The sequence below is a fragment of the Zootoca vivipara genome, chromosome 2 (assembly GCF_963506605.1).
Source record: "Zootoca vivipara chromosome 2, rZooViv1.1, whole genome shotgun sequence".
NCBI lineage: Eukaryota > Metazoa > Chordata > Lepidosauria > Squamata > Lacertidae > Zootoca > Zootoca vivipara.
In genome coordinates, this window is record NC_083277.1 from 65,967,591 (window position 1) to 65,986,207 (window position 18,617).

General features: G+C 41.4%; 1 protein-coding gene across 10 annotated transcripts in view; it reads right to left on the reverse strand.

Annotated features, from left to right (window-relative positions):
• MYOT (myotilin) overlaps positions 1-8,229 on the reverse strand; it is a 45,681-nt gene extending 37,452 nt beyond the window's left edge. For 3 of the 10 annotated variants that reach the window (XM_035105522.2, XM_035105520.2, XM_035105523.2), the window contains exon 1: positions 8,005-8,223. The gene's annotated coding sequence lies outside the window, so the exon portion shown is untranslated. Of the gene's footprint in view, positions 1-1,579; positions 1,691-8,004 lie in introns of those variants that run through there. The other 7 variants (XM_035105524.2, XM_035105525.2, XM_035105526.2 and 4 more) reach the window with 7 other exon arrangements.
• Between the last annotated feature and the right edge of the window lie 10,388 nt (positions 8,230-18,617).

Here is an 18,617-nt window from a genome sequence, read left to right on the forward strand (position 1 = left end):
TGTTTTTGTTCATTTTTTGAACTTCTCAAATAGCATTTACTGCTTCAGGAAGTGGAATTTACCTCCTGGAAATAAGGGTCCTTAGCACTGTAGCCTGAATAAAAGAAAAAGGTGGTGAGGATCTTAAAATGACAATAACCTTAGAAATTACAAGACCCACTGAAACCAGAAATGAAGAGCTGGATCATGACTTTATTTTAGAATGCTACAACATTCCAAAGACATGCTTTTTTCTTTCACTCTTTTGTTGTGTGTAAATTCCAGTAAAATGCTCCACGGTGAAATCCTTGGATAGAGGGCAGTTTATAAATAATTCAATAAAATATCAAAATTGGGTGTTGTTTCCAGTGTTGGTCCTATTTAGAACAGACCCAGTGAAATGGATAGACAGGTCTAACTTAGGTACATTAATTTCATTGGGTCTGCTCTGAGTAGGACTTACAGTGGTACCTCAGTTTAAGAACAGCCCTGTTTATGAACTATTCGGTTTACGAACTCCACAAAACCAAAAGTAGTGTCCTGGTTTGCAAACTTTACTTCAGTCTAAGAACAGAATCCGAACAGTGGAAGGGCACCGGCAGCAGGAGGTGTTATTGGGGGAAGTGCACCTCGGTTTAAGAATGGTTTCAGTTTAAGAACGGACTTTTGGAACAGATTAAGCTCGCAAACTAAGGCAGTGTTTCTCAACCAGTGTGCCTCCAGATGTTTTGGGACTACAACTCCCATCATTCCTGACCACTGGTCTTGCTAGCTAGGGATGATGGGAGTTGTAGTCCCAAAACATCTGGAGGCACACTGGTTGAGAAACACTGAACTAAGGTACTACTGTGCTTGGATACATCACTCGGTGTAAAAGTTCATCAGGCTCTCTACAATTCAGATCTTTTCTAGTTTAAGAAGATTCTGAGCTGTGGGAACACTCTCAGATAACCCAAATGAGAGATCCTAACAAACTAATTTCCTTGCCACCCTAAAGAACTCAATTCCGCAGCCACTTTAGCACACTTGTAGTATAACTAACCTTGTACTGGGCATTTAGTCTCCATTGGGTACTTCACACTTGTGGGAACAAACTTATAACAGGGTGTAGCTTACCAGCAAACTTTGGTGGTTAATTTTAAAAATCAAATTTATCAAATATGTGATGATTCACCCTGCTACCAATTGACCCAAGAAGCTAAGATCACATTTGAATAATTTCACATTACTCAAGAACAGCTTTATCAATTTAACAGTATGACATATTCATAATAACTGGTAAGGAGAAACAAAACTGGCGCTTCACTCCACATATCTGTACATCAAGAGTTTCTAATTTGCTTTGGCAAAAACCTCTGCATTGTCCTGACTGTGTCCTTGGAAGAAGAAATAGCATAGACTGTACCTAAGAGAGACATTTTAGCAACCTCAGTGTTCCACGTAAATGGCAACCTTTACTTGGTGTAACTTTAGATCTTAGTGAAGATGACGGAATTAGACTCAGCCAGATGAAGAGAGGAGGACCTTTGCAACTCAACACCAAGATTATAATAAGGTACATACCGATCATGCTGTTGACACAAACAATAATGACGACTACCTGAATAGCTGAGATGTTTGCACAATTATGCTGTCTCCAGGACAGGGACAGATGTAACACAGAGGGTTAAGAAAATATTATGAAGGCTCCATGAAGCACTTTGCCAGAGATCTGAAAAGTAGACAGACTATTAAATCTGTTGTAGCAACTAACATTTCTTCTGGCAGATTTTGAAATAAACTCTATTGGGTGAAGGGTGGGGGTGGGGGTGGGAAAAGGAATATCTGAAACCCCCTGGTAAAGAGGTAAGACAATATTCATTCTAATGCATGGGTGTGTCTTGTGCTGTTAAATAAACAAGGTCCATCTGTAAAGTCTTCCACTAACTATGGATATGATGAATTATGCAAACCACATTCAAACATCTTGAACTGCTATTTTAACAGGATTGTCTGCATGCTGAACATCTATGGTGTACAATGCTTTAAAATTCTGTTTGGGTTCTTACATTTTGTTTTATGCACATTATCTTTACATCCCTTTCCAGGTTTGAATGGACACAGGAGTTGAATGAATAAGGATGCTTTTGGAGAAGCCTGTGGTTCAATTTAAGATGCCTCAAGGCTGAGTTAGGGAATTACAGTACAAGTACGGTAGTTCAACAGTAACATGGCTATTCCTTAATTCACCCAAAGAGACAAGTCACTTTTCTAAAATCTAAAATCTCCTTGTTTATTTACCAATAATGAGAGAATCTACAAGGAATTTAGATTTTTAATTAAAATACTTCATATATTACTTGGAAAGATTAGTGACACATATTTAGAAACAAAGGGACATTTAAAAAGACCCACTTTTCAAAAGATCCATGGGCTATTTAGGAACATAAAAGTTACTATCCCATGAATTTGATATATCATGAGTGTAAAACTGAGAAGGAACAAAGGCCTAAAACCAATAAAATAAAATTGGAGTTTTGTTATAGACTTTTACACAACATGAACTTAGTCCTCTGATAGTATGTTTTTCACTTTGCATGTTTGTTTAAATCGCAAAATGCAAGGCAGTTGCCTCCAGTGCATTGAGAAAACACAAAATTGAAGTCTGGCTGGTGTTGCCATGCTATTTTTCATATTTTATGTAATGGTGGTATATTAGTTCCAGTCACTGATGATGCAGAACAAATATGAACTAAAAGCTGCATTGTTTAACTGAATTATCTATTTTAATTATGCATTTTCCTGTCATTTTATTTGTGGTTGGCCGTATTATTCTGAGTTTGGATTCCAACAAAGCTGCTAAGGTAAGAGAGTTTTGTCTTTCCCCAATCAAATGTAGCCCCCGAAGAAGTTCTGAATCAGCAGTAGAGGTCAGCTAAGAGGCATCACAATATCCTATGGCAATCAATTCTGTAAGTGGATTTTCTTACAGAATTTGCTCATCTCGTATTTTTTACAGATGAACAGGAATATATAGAGCAAGGAAGTAAAAGCTTAATGTGATCATCTGAGCCAACATGACAGGTGGCAAGAAAGAACAGAATTAACGTTCTCAAATGAATTTCTAAAACGTGCTAAATGCTAGTCACAAGAGACTCCTATATACAGCATAGAGATGTAGAAAGCCCAGTAGAAAGCATGAGGCTTGTACGTCCCAACTTTTACAAAGCCTTTTATAAATGTATTTGGCAGCATTTAAGAACAGATCCAGCTTTTTTTAAAAAAAATGGTTTTTAAAAGGCTCCTGAATATTTTGCCTTTGAAGAAGACATAGCATAGAATAGAGATGCCAGCCAAAACATGTCATTACTTGTACTGCTAATCCCATGAGAATACTCGTGATATTTGAGAGTTAAGCACTAACAATTTTGATAGATCAGTCGGTAGAGCATGAGATTTTTAATCTCAGGGTCATGGGTTTGAGCCCCACGTTGAACAAAAAATTCCTGCATTGCAGGGGTTGGACCAGATGACCCTAGTGGCCCCTTCCAACAGTATGTTTCTAGGTAGGAAAACTACACAACATAGATCTAGTTACAGGTAGGTAGCCGTGTTAGTCTGAGTCGAAGCAAAATAAAAAAAATCCTTCAGTAGCACCTTAAAGACCAACTAAGTTTTTATTTTGGTATGAGCTTTCATGTGCATGCACACTTCTTCAGATATTCTTCAGGGTTTTCAAGTGTATCTGAAGAAGTGTGCATGCACACGAAAGCTCATACCAAAATAAAAACTTAGTTGGTCTTTAAGGTGCTACTGAAGGATTTTTTTTATTTTACACAACATAGACTTAGAGTGTTATAAGGCTAATCTGTCACTAGACACCATAGTTCTGCAGAATGTTTGTTCCCATTCAGAGGAAATTAACCGCTGTTGGCAAGACATCCAGTGACAAAGGGGCGGGGCAATAACCATATACCAAAATGGAATTAATAGAGAAACAATAGTATGTAACTCAGGGAGGCTCGATCTCCTCTCCGCCCTCAGATCTTAGTTGTTTAGTAAAGAATTATGTTTCCTAAGAAGCTATTCTTGCAGAGCCTCCTAGTGGCAAAGATTTACCTCTTGGCAGATCTGTTAAAGTCATTCAACAATAGCAAAAATCCAAGGGAATTTTTTCATTGTGGCCCCTTACTGTTTCTTGGATCATCATATTTGCCAGCTGGTGGTGTCAGACATTATATCATATTTGCCTGTTCGTGGTGTCAGACATTATGTTGCCAGTCATATTTCCACCAGTACTAGCACCTGTGAAGAACTTTATGTGAAAAGCACAAGTAGCTGCTTCCTCTTCTTCAGATTCTTGAATTGTATTGTGATGCATCCAGATGCACCCAATAAGAAGTTGGAGCTCAGAAGTAGGTACATGACTGTACTAACTCAAAACTAACTTGGTTGGGCTCTCCACATTTTTTTTAAAAAAGGGATGCAAGATAAAATCTATCTTGGATTTGAGATTTTTTAAAGTGGAGAGGATTAAGGGAATAAAATGGCACCCGGGAGAAAGGCAAGTAGACTTTCAGTATGTTTTCAGTTCAACTAGTTAACAAAACAGTCCAGATTAGGAAAATAGTGACAAATTTGTAAGGTATCTTCCTCATCACTGCATATTCTTAGCTAGATCTCACATACCTGGAATTAAGAACTGGAGATATCTGGCCCCAGAGGGTGTGATAGATACTTATATGTGCCTTTCCCCTGCATGGCTTTCTATGGTTTTCAGGACTTCTTTTTCTTCTTCCTGTTAGTCAATTAACCACTAATGCAAGGCAATTAGTGGATCCATGGGGCTTTTTTTGTTTGTTCTGAGACTATGGAGTTGTTAATTTGATCTCTACTCCCCCAGTTATTTTTATTTGCTTATCTGTCAGCAACCCCTTTGATAGTAACTGCTCGATGCTTGTTCCCCAAGCAGCTTCTCTAAAAATTAATGAAAGTCGGTGGGTTCCCCAAGGATGCAAGAAAATCCCTGGATCATATTATTTTGTGGGTGACTAAGTAGGGACGCGGGTGGCGCTGTGGTCTCTAAACCACAGAGCCTAGGGCTTGCCAATCGGAAGGTCGGTACCTCGAATCTCCGCTACGGGGTGAGCTCCCATTGCACAGTCCCAGCTCCTGCCAACTTAGCAGTTCGAAAGCACGTCAAAGTGCAAGTAGATAAATAGGTACCACTCTGGCAGGAAGGTAAACAGTGTTTCCGTGCGCTGCTTTGGTTCCACCAGAAGCGGCTTAGTCATGCTGACCACATGACCTGGAAAATCTATCTGCAGACAAACGTTGGCTCCCTCTGCCAGTAAAGCAAGAAGAGCACCACAACCCCAGAGTGGTTCCTGACTGGACTTAACTGTCAGGGGTCCTTTATCTTTACCTTTAAGTAGGGGATATATGCCCACATTAAGTTATGACAGGGAGAAGAGAATGCCAAGAAATTTGTGCTAACAGGGCAGAGGGTTATTTAAAAGTCAACATCCAGTCAGAACACCTCAGTTGCAAGCCAAATAGAGGATGATAGAAAAATTAACCTAGCGTTTATTTAGTACAATTTGACTTGTGCTTTTTAAAGATGTCTGTATGCTTGAAGCTAAAATAAAGAGATATTTGGTTAGGAACAGTCCATTCTCTGTGTGCAATTTCTTTTCTAAAGCCACTGATTCCTTAACTGGGCTGGCTTTTTGTTCTTAATACCTGCATTTTGTTCTTTCTTACTGCCATAAAAAGGTATTTCCTAGTTCTGTGCTCTTTATAAACATTTCAGATATTCCACACAAACTGGCCATCCTCAAAATGTCATTAGAAACAGGCTTTGCTTGGTCTCTCAGAGAATCTTTTAAGTGTTGAGGAAACTTTCACAGGGCTAAGCAACTGCTCAAAAGTACTTTGAAATATGAAATAAATAGTTTGGGGAAAACCCTTATTTGCTACTTTAAGAATCCATCGCCAAGTGCTAGGTCTAAATTCACCTTAGAAGTGTGGGGGGGGGATCCCACTCCCTATTCAAACTTTCAAACTGCACACTCTGGGTGTGCCCATCCATATAAAGGCCAACATGTAACTCAAGGAGACATTGCTAAGATTGTGGACATTGGTTATGAGCATGATTCAGTACTTTTGCTATCCTGGGATGAGGTGGTCCTTTGCTGTCCCACAGACAGCCCTGAATTACTATTTGACTCAAACATTATGGCTCCTGCTATTCTACAATTCTACAGTCTGAAATGACACAACACTGTGTGAATGCAGATAATGTGCATGCTTTCAAAAAGTTTGATTAGCAGCTGGCCTGAGGCAGAAGGTGGGAGGAGAGAGAACAGAAATGGGACTGGGTGAGGAGGGAGACTTCAACCATTCTCCTTCCATGGTCCTGATGACAGCTGTTTGCATCAGAAGGCAAGCTTCCATTGGCACCAAATCATACAGTGCTCCTATTGCAGATTGTATGGGAGCACAGGTCATTGTCTCCTACCTTAGCTGACTGGCCTGGAAGGGCTAGCACACTTTGGAACAGGAAATTGTCTACAAATAATGTTTAGCTGTGTACTTTGGTGGAATTCACTGTCGTAATGTGCTCTCATGACAAATGGTTTATCTCACTTCTCATTAAATACTAAGTCCAAAACCTAATTCCTCAGACACTCAGACAACTTATTCAGCTGTCCTCAAATGGGAAAACATTGCAACTTGAGAAAACAAGTACCGGTATTTATCATAGGTCAACTTAAAGCCACTAAAATGGAAGAATAATGCAATCTTGCCAAACCCATGTGCTTTCAAGCAGAGACAATCTAATAATTCAAAGCGAATATAAAATACACCAAACGCTGCAAATTTAGAGGATGCAGTGTTGAATTTAGATGTATTCTTCACAAGTACATATTTCAAAAACAGCTAATAAAATAGGAATTGACCAATCATCCCAGGGGGCTCAAAGAATGAAGGATAGGCACCAGTAAGAACCATGATAAATAGATTGGAGTGTATAATGGACAGTGTGCTGCAGTATATGAAGAGCTACATTGAACCTATGTTGACCCTGTGGATGCAAGTTTTCTGTGAGCATCATTACTCAGCTAAGAGGTTGAAATATTCAGAATCTAAGATGAACAAATGGCCGCCCAATTAAAATGAAGGTGAGTATGATCTATGTATTTGTTCTTCTTCATACTGATTCCTGAAAGTAAAAGTCCAGAACCAATATGGCATTTGCAAGAGAACAACAACGAATCATGGCTATCCTCTTGTTGTATCCTGTAGTTTGGGCTTGTACATCAGCTGCTGTCTTCCTCCCACTACCTCCCCCCCCCCAAAAAAAACAACAACAACACACCTCTGAATTTTTATACACTGTCTTTCTGGACACTAAACCCACAGTAAAATATACTACCTTTTATAAAAGCAAATTGCATGCTTACACTTTGCCTTTTGCAGAGTGCTGCTTCTTTGCAACTTCTTTCCTAGAGGAGTGCAACAGTGCCTCAAAATATACCACAAACATAATTAGGTGTTTTGATAGCAAGTGGATGCGGATTTTTTGGATTAACGGAATAGCAGAGGTCTGCCAGACAATCTATCCATTAGCGCTAGGAAGCCCAGGCCATGGACCCGGCCTGTCTGAGGGATGTATAGCAGAATCCACTCTTGGAAACCTGATCTGATTAACTTCTAATTTTAACTATGTGTGCAGCATTTAATATAGAAGCAGCTGATGGTGCATAAATCTACTGGCCTGTCAAGCAGCTCAAGTGCAGGGCTAAAGCAGAGTGCTTTCTTCCAGCTGAAAGCAAAAGCCTGAAATCTGTGCTTTGGTTTTTTTAACGTGCTGCCATTGCACCTGAAAAACAAAAAAGAGCAACACAACCTCTTTATTACAAAACACAAAAGGTGTATAACACCCCAAAGCACTGTCAGGGTTTAGCATTGCAATCACAAAGCTGTGATCAGATTTATTTATTTTTTTGCCCAATGGTTAAATGGCATGCTGTTTTTACATACCTGTTTGTGTTTGTATAAGCAGTAAAAACGAATACAAAAAATTCTGGTCATACAATCTTTCAGAAAAGACTCTACTGTTCAAACCTGAGTGTCCCTGCTGAGACTCATCAATCTCCTTGGAAAATGTTGCATGCAAATCGCACCGCAAAAGTTTTCAAAAGGTGGCCTTCCATGAGCGGAGGCTAAGCCGTTGGTAGACCCTTGAGCTACTGGGTGTCACACTAATCACTTAGGGATAAATGGAGGAAGTGATCTCAGAGTATGCTCAGATTTCTGTCTTTTTGTCAGCTGACTCAAGATTGCTAGGTAGAACAGCAGGGCTTGAACTGTCACTGCCAGAAAGTGATTGTTGAGCTAATTCATATACCTCTGGGTAACAAGGTCTGTAAACAAATTGCATGACATCAGCATATGCATGTGTAACACCAGCAGCTAAGGAAATTTCAAGGCAGTCTCTATTTTAAGAGGAACAGAAATGACTTAAATGTAGAAAAGTATGTCACACCATTCTGCATTTATTTGCTTCCTCCAGGAAATACAGAAATTATATCGAGTCGTTTAACTGTGTCAATTCCTGCTTTAAAAAATTGTTTATCTGAACATGAAATTGAACATTGTTTTCACAGCACTACTGTGCACAACTACCAGTGACACCTCAATTCATTAGCATTTAATACGAAACATATCCAATTCTTGGACAAGAATGTGCCTAGGAACCTATAATACAACAATAAGACGGTTGTTTAGAATTGACTGGCACACAAAGCAAAAGTTGGAAACAGTTCAGAGAGCTTTACAGTGTTATCCTTAACTCAGAAGTTAAGTCCCTCCTTGGCTAAGTGTCTAGGATTGCAGACTTAATTTATGTTATTATTCCAGACCACTAGCCCACCCAAGTAGAAAGCTTGGGAGTCAACACAAAATTTAAAGGTCAGTTACAGCCAGTGCTCCCCCCCCCTAGAAAAATAGGTGCTAGTCCCCACCATGAAATAGTTAAAGTAAGTGCCACACTTTTTAACAACAACAAAAAGAGGTGTCAGTACTGCCTACACTTGAGTACCCCCCCCCTTTTTAAAAAAGCACTGGATACATCAGTAATTTCAATACTGGTGTTAATATGGTTCCCTCAACTGAAGACCATGGCAGAAGAAGGGTAAGAAAGAATTCAACCTCTGGATGAGGTCTTTCCAGTGTCACAAGGCTTTTCGCAACCTGGAATACCTCTGCTGTCTGAAAATAAAGTTGTCTTTGTCACTGCCGATCACCAGTCACCCTAAGCAGAACTACCCAAGACTCACCCAAAGACTCAGTTCATGAGACAGCTTCAAAAAAAACCCCACGTAACCCAACTACACACACATTTGTACAATAAACGTACACATGTAGGACGCCTCACCCTGCTTCCTTTCAATGCCAGCTGAGACAACTCAGCTGTGTTGTTACTGGCCATCATGAGTAAAGAAAGACACGGTTTGACCAACCTATGTGGGTGATGTGTCCATACACTACCAAAAATAGGGTGCTTCCCAAACCATGCAGAATTATTATTTTTCACAACAGCCAGGCCACAGTGACAACTTATTCATCAGGTCTAAATCTTCAGAAATGGAGTCCTATTACAAAGTCATGTTACAGACTGAAGGACCCCGATGATGCCATTGTGCATGACCTCGAATGCATTCTGAGGAAATGAGATATGACTGTCATTAAGCAGCAGCTGCTGATGACAAAAGTACTGGGAGGTGTGTGCAGTCACTTCATAGACTGCTAGATATGTACCTGCATTCAAAACATGCCTCAGTCAAAGTCTTGGGCTCAGAGGCTTTGGAAAAGCCATTGTTCCTCTGCCTTTGTTTTCTGACATATGTTCCATTACAGCAGCCTCTTCCTTAATAATGGAATTGTTGCAAGACAGCCATCAAACATAATCCAGAAGTCACACTTCTAATGAAGTGAGGTTGACTCGTATACCAGCTGACTAGGAAGCAAGTCCCTGTATCTCAATGGAGCTCACTCTCGTAGTCATCATGTAGGATGACTCTGTAAGACTCAACATGTTCTTATTTTAAAACTAATGAAGTTATAATTATAGCTCTTTATAAGCATAAATACCTAAAATAAATTATAGTGGTAGCAAATATAATGTGTACACGTGTGTATGTACACACACACACACACACACACACTACTGCTATAATTTATATATGATAAAATATATAAACAAATATAAACTTTCTTGAAGCTGTATAACTAGGAACACATTACAAAGCCACTTTTTAAAAGCAAATAAAATAGCAACCAGTTTGCACACTGAAGCCTTTAAACTTACCCAAAAAATTGGTTTCTTAAATACTTCTCCAAAAAACCCCAACCCTCTAGAGCAGCTGGATTACTCCAACACTATATACAGACACACACACATAAATATATACACTCAGGCTCAACGCAGCTGTAAGCTAAAGGCTCATCAAAGAATTAAAGTGAAAGCAAATCTACCAGATTAACTCTTACAATGCTGGAATTAAACTACAAATAAAAAAGTATTCATCAGCAATCAGTATTAACATGTAAGAATGTATGTATGTATGTATGTATGTATGTATGTATAAATAAGATTTATAACCCACACTTCACCATGAGGTCGATCCCAGGGTGGGTTACAACAAACAGAAAAGTACGGTTTTAAAACAAATAAAAATCACTGCAATTTAAAAACCTCACAAACCATTCCAAAACGAGACAGAGAGATATCACACTTATATGATCTGCATGAGCAGAAGAATCAACATTTTCACTTGAACTAATCAGAGCAACAAACTGCAGCCTTAGTATCCTCTGTGCTTCTTTCCACAGCAGTAAATGGCCACTGAGTGTGTATTGAGCCTTTCAACTTCCACCAAAAAAAAAAAAAAAATCCACTGATTTATGTTGTAGATCAGGGTGGCTAACATTTCCCGACTTGAGAGCTGCATTGATGGTCAGCCACCCCTCCAATAGGTGCATGCCAGCAGTGAGTGTGGCCAATGCATGTACATAAGCATAGACATAAATGCACACTCCATTTGCAGACCATATACACCTACGCTCACCATACATGTACATTCACCACATAAATAGTGCATGTGCGCGCACACAACAGACTTTCAGGCACAAAGCACTCTCTCCCTCTCTTTTACTGCTCTCTCTCACACATTAATACATACACTTTCTCACACAAATGCCCATGCTGATGCAGGCACATAAAACAAAACACACCATTGGCATTTCCACAGCCTCCTAACCAATCCAGCTCTGCTAGTTGATGGAAATAATGCCTTTGCTTTACAGACACTTCAGGTTACAGATGCTTCAGGTTACAGACTCCGCTAACCCAGAAATAGTAGTACCTCGGGTTAATAACTTTGCTTCAGGATGAGAACAGTGCAGCAGCAGCGGGAGGCCCCATTAGCTAAAGTGGTACCTCAGGTTAAGAACAGTTTCAGGTTAAGAAAGGACCTCCAGAACAAATTAAGTTCTTAACCCAAGGTACCACTGTACACAGGTAATTATGTGCAAAATAAAAGGCAGCCCTTCTCCCCACCCTTACCCTCCAGTGCCAGATTTAGAGCGGTACAAATGGCTCCCCCCACCCACAGGCCGCTAAGCTGAGGGAGTGCAAAATACAGTGGTACCTCTGGTTACGTACTTAATTTGTTCTGGAGATCCGTTCTTAACCTGAGGTACCACTTTAGCTAATGGGGCCTCCCACTGCTGCCACATGATTTCTGTTCTCATCCTGGGGAATAGCTGCCAAGTCTCCCATTTTTCGCGGGAAACCCCCGTATTTTAAACCATTTCCCGCTGGCAGCCGGGATTGGGAAAAATCCCGTAAATCCCCCGGATTTCCTACCTGCCAGGAAGGCTCCGTTTTGGGTCCTAGCACCGCCCGATTTTCGGTGCCCAGGCATGGGCGGAGCGGCACCAGAAGTCCAGACATGCGTAGAAGCGACTTCCGGTGCCACTCCGCCCATGCCTGGGCACTGAAAATCGGGCAGAGCGGCACCAGAAGTTGCTTCTGCTCATGTCCGGACATGCGTAGAAGCGACTTCCGGTGCCGCGCTAACCATGTATGGGCACCGAAAATCAGGCGCCGCCGGCACCGGAAGTTCCTTCTACGCATGTTCAGACATGCGTAGAAGCGACTTCCGGTGTCACGCTGATCCCACATTTTTCAGCGGGAGACTTGGCAGCTATGTCCTGGGGCAAAGTTCTTAACCCGAGGTACTACTTCTGGGTTAGCAGAGTCTGTAACCCGAAGTGTTTGTAATCCGAGGTGTTTGTAACCTGAGGTACCACTGTAGCACAATTGAGTGCATGTGCAGAATGGAAGGTAAGAGGGGGACGGCTCTTTAACAAATAGTTCCAAAAGGATTTGCTGTGAAAATAAGAAATGGGGGGAGGGGGCGCCAAATTTCATCCTCATATACCAAAGTCCACCCCTGCCAGTACTTGACTGCGGTTGGGTTGAGACACTGCTTTTTAAAGAGCTTTACGTCCCATTTTAACGTGGTGGTAATGTTCAGCTAGTGCTCAGATCAAATATGTGTGCAGAGCAAGGCTTAGGTCCCAAGCACAGAACAGCTAAAATCTCCCAGAATTCTTTATCCCTGGTATTGACCAGCAGGACAAGAAAGGGAAACATGTAACCCTCAAGATATTGCTGGACTCCAATTCCAACCAGCCCCCACCAGCATGGCTAGTGGTCAAGAATCATGGGAGCTGTAGTCCAACAACCTCTGGAGGGCCACAGGTTCTTCATGCCTGCTGCAGAGAAGGAGGAGGAGGAGGAGGAGGAGGAGGAGGAGGAGGAGGAGGAGGAGGAGGAGACTGACCCAATGGTAAAGACAGTTAACACATTTGTGGACTAGGTAACAGAGTACCTTACCTGCATTTGTTTTTGCTAAACAATTCATATTTCTATCCAGAGTTGGGATGCAATAAAAGTAAAAATAACTTGATCTGAAAAGAAGATGTGCAATATAATATCCCTGGGATAGCTCAGTCAGTAGAGCATAAGACTCTTAATCTCAGGATTGTCGCTACAATTCTATGATGATGATGATGATGATTTTTATTATTTATGCTACTTAATGCCAAAATAGGCTTCTAAGTTGTTCACGAAGTATTAAAAAAACCTGTTACATTTTCGATAGATTCAGTAAAAAGTAAAAGTTACTGACACTACTTTCAGTGGTGTTAAGCACAGTGCATAGAACTTCCTCCAGACATTACTGATGTTGTGGGTTTTACCCACCCACATATACTCCTCTACACTAAGCATTTTAGCATCACTCCTAGTCATCTTTGACTAGAAAGACCGACACAAAGAATAAAGAAAAGTAGCTCTGAACTAGCGTAGAGAGATACCCTTTTCCTTCTGCCCTTACTTAGCAACTGCAATCCAGTTCCTTTTAGACATAGAATTAATATATTCCAAGACAGATGGCATGGCTTCCATTCAGGCCTAAGTCACAGCATCTCTCTTTTTAAAAAGTTAGCATTTCCCCCACCATATCTCTTGCCAGCAATTCTGAGAACAGTGTGAAAACTTCCCAGAGACTTTTCAAGCTTATAGCCACTCTCTCATCGCGCAAGGTTCCTGTGACACACATAATCTTTAATCCATATGTGGATACACTGTCTCCCCGTGCTTCCCTCCCTCCCAAAAAAATGTTTAGGGGCACGCTCATTTTCCTACTCATATTTAAATACTGCCCCTCAATGAGGCCAAACTTAGATTCACAAAATGTTTAGGGGTATGTGTACCCCTGAACCTCCCCCCAAAGTACTGCACTGTCCCTACCAGACTGTACCCACTCACTTTCACCACTGGTTGTTTTCCTGTCTTGCATCCCTGCATTGATTTCAGTGGGCCACCCTAACCCATGACACCCCCTCACTCCACTCATCTGCCCTATTCAAACACCATCAGTTTATGACTTCCTAAATTACCACGGCAGGCTAAATTACATGCTTCCCAGCCGGTGTGCAAATCATCAGTAACTTTACACCAACATTTGTCACTACTGGGAATGACCCCGCATATGTCAAGTGTGAGCTGCAGCTGCTTGTTTGGGGGGTGCCGTTGCCTTTTGAATAATTTCTTATGCCTGAAGAGCTTAGAAGAATGTGTGCTTCCCTTCGAAGACCCATCCTCTTTCCTGGGCAGTAATTGAAGTCAACAGGATTCACTCAGATCCTGTGGCAGGGTAGTCTGATACAAGGAATTTCAACTATTATTCACCTCTTGGCATCATAATTACACAGTGAACTTTTGACATGGGCTTGAATGCAAGGATGGCAAGGGGGGGGGACAACTATTCAAACAATTTCAAACTTTTCACAGGGTAAGAAAAAGAAGCAAAGCAGCTGGCCTAGAGTCTGGATACTTGAGGTTCTCCCCCATCCCCTCCTGATCTTTATTGCCTTGGCTTCTCTTCACGAAAAGATTACATATCAACAACATCTTTTGGAAATATAACCCATTTGAAGAATGTTAACCAACTGCAAGGGGTTGATAAATATTAAATGTTAAAATATTAAAAATGTAAAATGTATACAAATGTGTATCTTCCTTCTGGAGGATTTCTGTGTGTGTTGCCACTGGGCAGGGGGACTGCATGGATACGTGTGTAAATACCTGCACAATTAACTCATCTACCGGCTTCAATTGAAGTCGAAAGGTCATGGGTCTTCACTAAGAGTCTGCCGCAGTTCTGCTCAGCTTCTCTATGGGCACAGCAATCCTCTACTTACATTCCTTTGGGTCTGGAGTTACACTGTCACTACACTGGTGGGATGGTCACCATATCCAATGTGTGCTCAGGTGAGGAAATGAAAAACAGAAAATACAGAACATGTTATGTCCCCAGCATCCCTAGAGACACTGCTGCAGCCCACCAATCAGTGGTTGGACCAGAAATGAAGCCCACATGCCACATGGACATGGAAGTTGCCAATCCATGAAGACTGAGGTGGAGTCCCTTGTGGCCCTAATATGCAAGACATGCACAGAAACAAGTAAAGGCCGTGGCCAATGCTAAAGCTCCATTCTGATAATGCACAAACACATCTGATCACGGAATCACTGGTTCAGATCCACACTGGGACATTTCCCCTCCTATTTTTATCATATATTATTTACTGAAATGGGTTGACTACTGGTACGGTTGGAGGGACACAAATTAATACCTGCTTGTAAGGATAATTACTCCCTAATTATCCTTAATTAACTGCACGGCTAGCATCCGCTATCGTGGAATCTGCTGTTTGCCATGGTGGCACCACTGGAAGTCCTCTCCTTGGGGCACTTTGGGCCAGTGATCCTGGGAGCGTGCAGGTATTGATTCGTGTGGGATTCAACAAGAACGTATAATTTTCTTTATGGAGTGTTTGAAAGAATAGACTGTGTGAAATACTGTGATGACTTGCGACATTGCCTACTAAAGAGAGCTCTAATTCTGATTTATTGTGGTTTTGGCGAGACACCAGCTCATTAGAAGGTTGGATCAAAGGAGACCAATGCTGGAAAGTAGGCCAGGAGTCACGGCCAGATGCTAGAGTGCTTTCGGTTTTGGAGAGGCAAAATGGAGAAATTATGGCTTACTAAGAAATGAGTTCTCGGGGAAGGGGCAGTGTTGAAGAGAATTGATTGATTACAACATGAAGGAAAAGAAGAAGGTAAACAAATATTTCACACAGATAACTGCATCATATAAATTCCCTCTGTAAGTTAATGGCCGGACACTGCGGGTTCTGCCCGGACACTGAGGTCCAGCGCCGAGGGCCTTCTGGCGGTTCCCTCGCTACGAGAAGCCAAGTTACAGGGAACCAGGCAGAGGGCCTTCTCGGTAGTGGCACCCACCCTGTGGAATGCCCTCCCACCAGAGGTCAAAGAGAACAACAATTACCAGACCTTTAGAAGGCATCTCAAGGCAGCCCTGTTTAGGGAAGCTTTTAATGTTTGATGGATTTCTGTATTTTAGTGTTTTGTTGGAAGCCGCCCAGAGTGGCTGGGGGAACCAGGCCAGATGGGCGAGGTATAAGTAATAAATTATTATTATTATTATTATTATTATATAGATTTATTAAATATGAACGAAAGTCACCACACCAGTGGCTGCTAAAATAAACGATTAAGATCAGAATTGTTGTATTTGGACTAATTAATCGAAATTGGAGCAGGGCCAAGGGATAACATCAACTCCTGATAACTGGAACACGGGAAGTCATCCAACAACATTGACTTCGGAACTGATTAATTGGCTTTTTTTATTGTATTATGATGTGGTATGATTTGGTATTGTATTAATGTGGCCTCTATTGGATTGTTATTAATGAAAAATTATATATATATATATATATATATATATATATATATATATATAATTTCTCCCGCAAGGAGAAAATAGTTCCATACACCCCTGATGGAAAGATCAGGACAACTGCAGAGCCCTCACCTAGGGGAAATAGATGGAGTGTGGCCACAAAGCAGAAGCATCAACGAAGACACCCAGGAGGAAGCATTTGACATCCACCCCACAGTGTATGGGATTGATAAACTGGTGCTGGTATGCTATGACTGGTGGGGAGTTACACTATATCCCATGCTCTGTTACATTAACACAAGCAGGACAGCCATCAATGCAGGGTTAGTTGGAAAAAAACAAAACAAAAAACACCACAGCAGTGTATTATGAACGCCTACTCAGTTTCTATTATTTAACTCACGTCTAGAATTCCGCCACCATCCAATAGCCAGTCTTTTTACTGATAAACTCCCCTTCCACGAATTGATCCTTAACTTCTTTAGACTTCAGATTTTATCTCTCCCATCCATTTGGTTAATTGCTTTCATGTGACCCTTACCGTGCCCTTAACTTGGCTCCTAATGTAGAGTCATCCTCCGGAACCTTATTTCAAGGTCAATAAATATTCCTGTTAGAAACCTTACACTTCTACAGGACTAAACCCAGCGATGGGCCCAAAAGCAGAGGCTAGGATGGACCCCTCCAATTCTTTCTGTCACAGGCTCTAAAAGCAAACCAGTACCATAGGAACTAGCACAGGGTTAATAACCAATCAATCCTAACCCTGGCCAGGAAACAGTGGGGAAGAATAGAGCAATAGGTAATATAGCTTAGCGGCAGAGCATCTGCTTTGCATGCAGAAAGCCCCAGGTTCAATTCCCAGCATCTCCAGGTAGGGCTAGCAGAGACCCCTATCTGAAATCCTGGAGAGATGTTGCCAGTCTGTGTATACCTACCACCCACTAATGCGTCTTTCTTGATGGTAAAATTTCCTTACCGCCTATTAGTGCTCAATGGAAGGAGGATTCAGCTTGTGCCATAGAACCCCCTACCACCCACCTAGAATCCTGAAATGCCCACTAGTGGGTGGTAGGGACCAGGTTGGCAACCCCTGGTGTAGATAGTACTAAGCCAAATGAGCCAACAGTCTGACTCAATATAAGACAGCTTCCCGAGTTCATATGATGGGGTAAAGACAAAAATTTTGAGCCTAAGGCTAAAATGAGATTGATTTCCAGAATACAGGAACTTCATACGCTGGACTCCATATGTTTTTGGATTCCCAACTCTCACCAGTGTGGCTAATAGTCATGGGTGATGGGAGTTATAAGGATAATAATAATTTAATACTTATACCCCACCCATCTGGCTGGGTATCCCCAGCCACTCTGGGTGAAGTCCAACAGAATATTAAAAACACAGTAAAACATCAAACATTAAAAACTTCACTAAACAAGGCTGCCTTCAGATGTCTTCTAAAAGTCAGATTACTGTAGTTGTTTATATATCTGATCAGAGGGCGTTTCACAGGGCGGGGGCCACTACTGAGAAGGTCCTCTGCCTGGTTCCCTGTAACCTCACTTCTTGCAGTGAGGGAACCACCAGAAGGCTCTCAGAGCTGGACATCAGTGTCTGGGCTGAACAATGGGGGTGGAGACGCTCCTTCAGGTATACTGGGCCAAGGAAGTTGTATCTGGAAGACCACTGGTTCCTCACATCTGTTATACAGTTTCCATGACCAAAAGCATTAATTGCCTGGTGGAAATTTCAGTCCATGCTCTGTCAAAGTTCTAACCCCCTGAGCCTGGTTGTTAGACTAACACCTTTGCTTCTTCAGGAAATCCTCCCAGCTCACTGAATGATCCAACAGGCATGCTTTCTGGCAGCCTCTCAAGTAATTTGCTGCTTTATATACATTCCCAGGTGATGCTAAAGTTCAAGGATTCTCATCTATCTAATGTATTTCCTGTTGTCATTTAAACTAATGTCCCCTTAAGATGTGTATGAGTGCTTACTGCTAATCTGAGGAGTCTTGGGACATGTTTGGATACTTGCCAGTCCACAGAAATGCTGCCTGGTTATTCAGCTATAATACCCATCAACATGGTGCACTTAAATGTTTCCCTTCAGTTCTCAGTCTCATAACCATCTTTGCAAAATACACTGGACAATAGCAACACTTTCTTTCCAATACTTACAACATGAGAAATATCCTTCCATTGCTTGCTTGCATGCTCTCAATCCATTTCTATTTACACTAGTGAG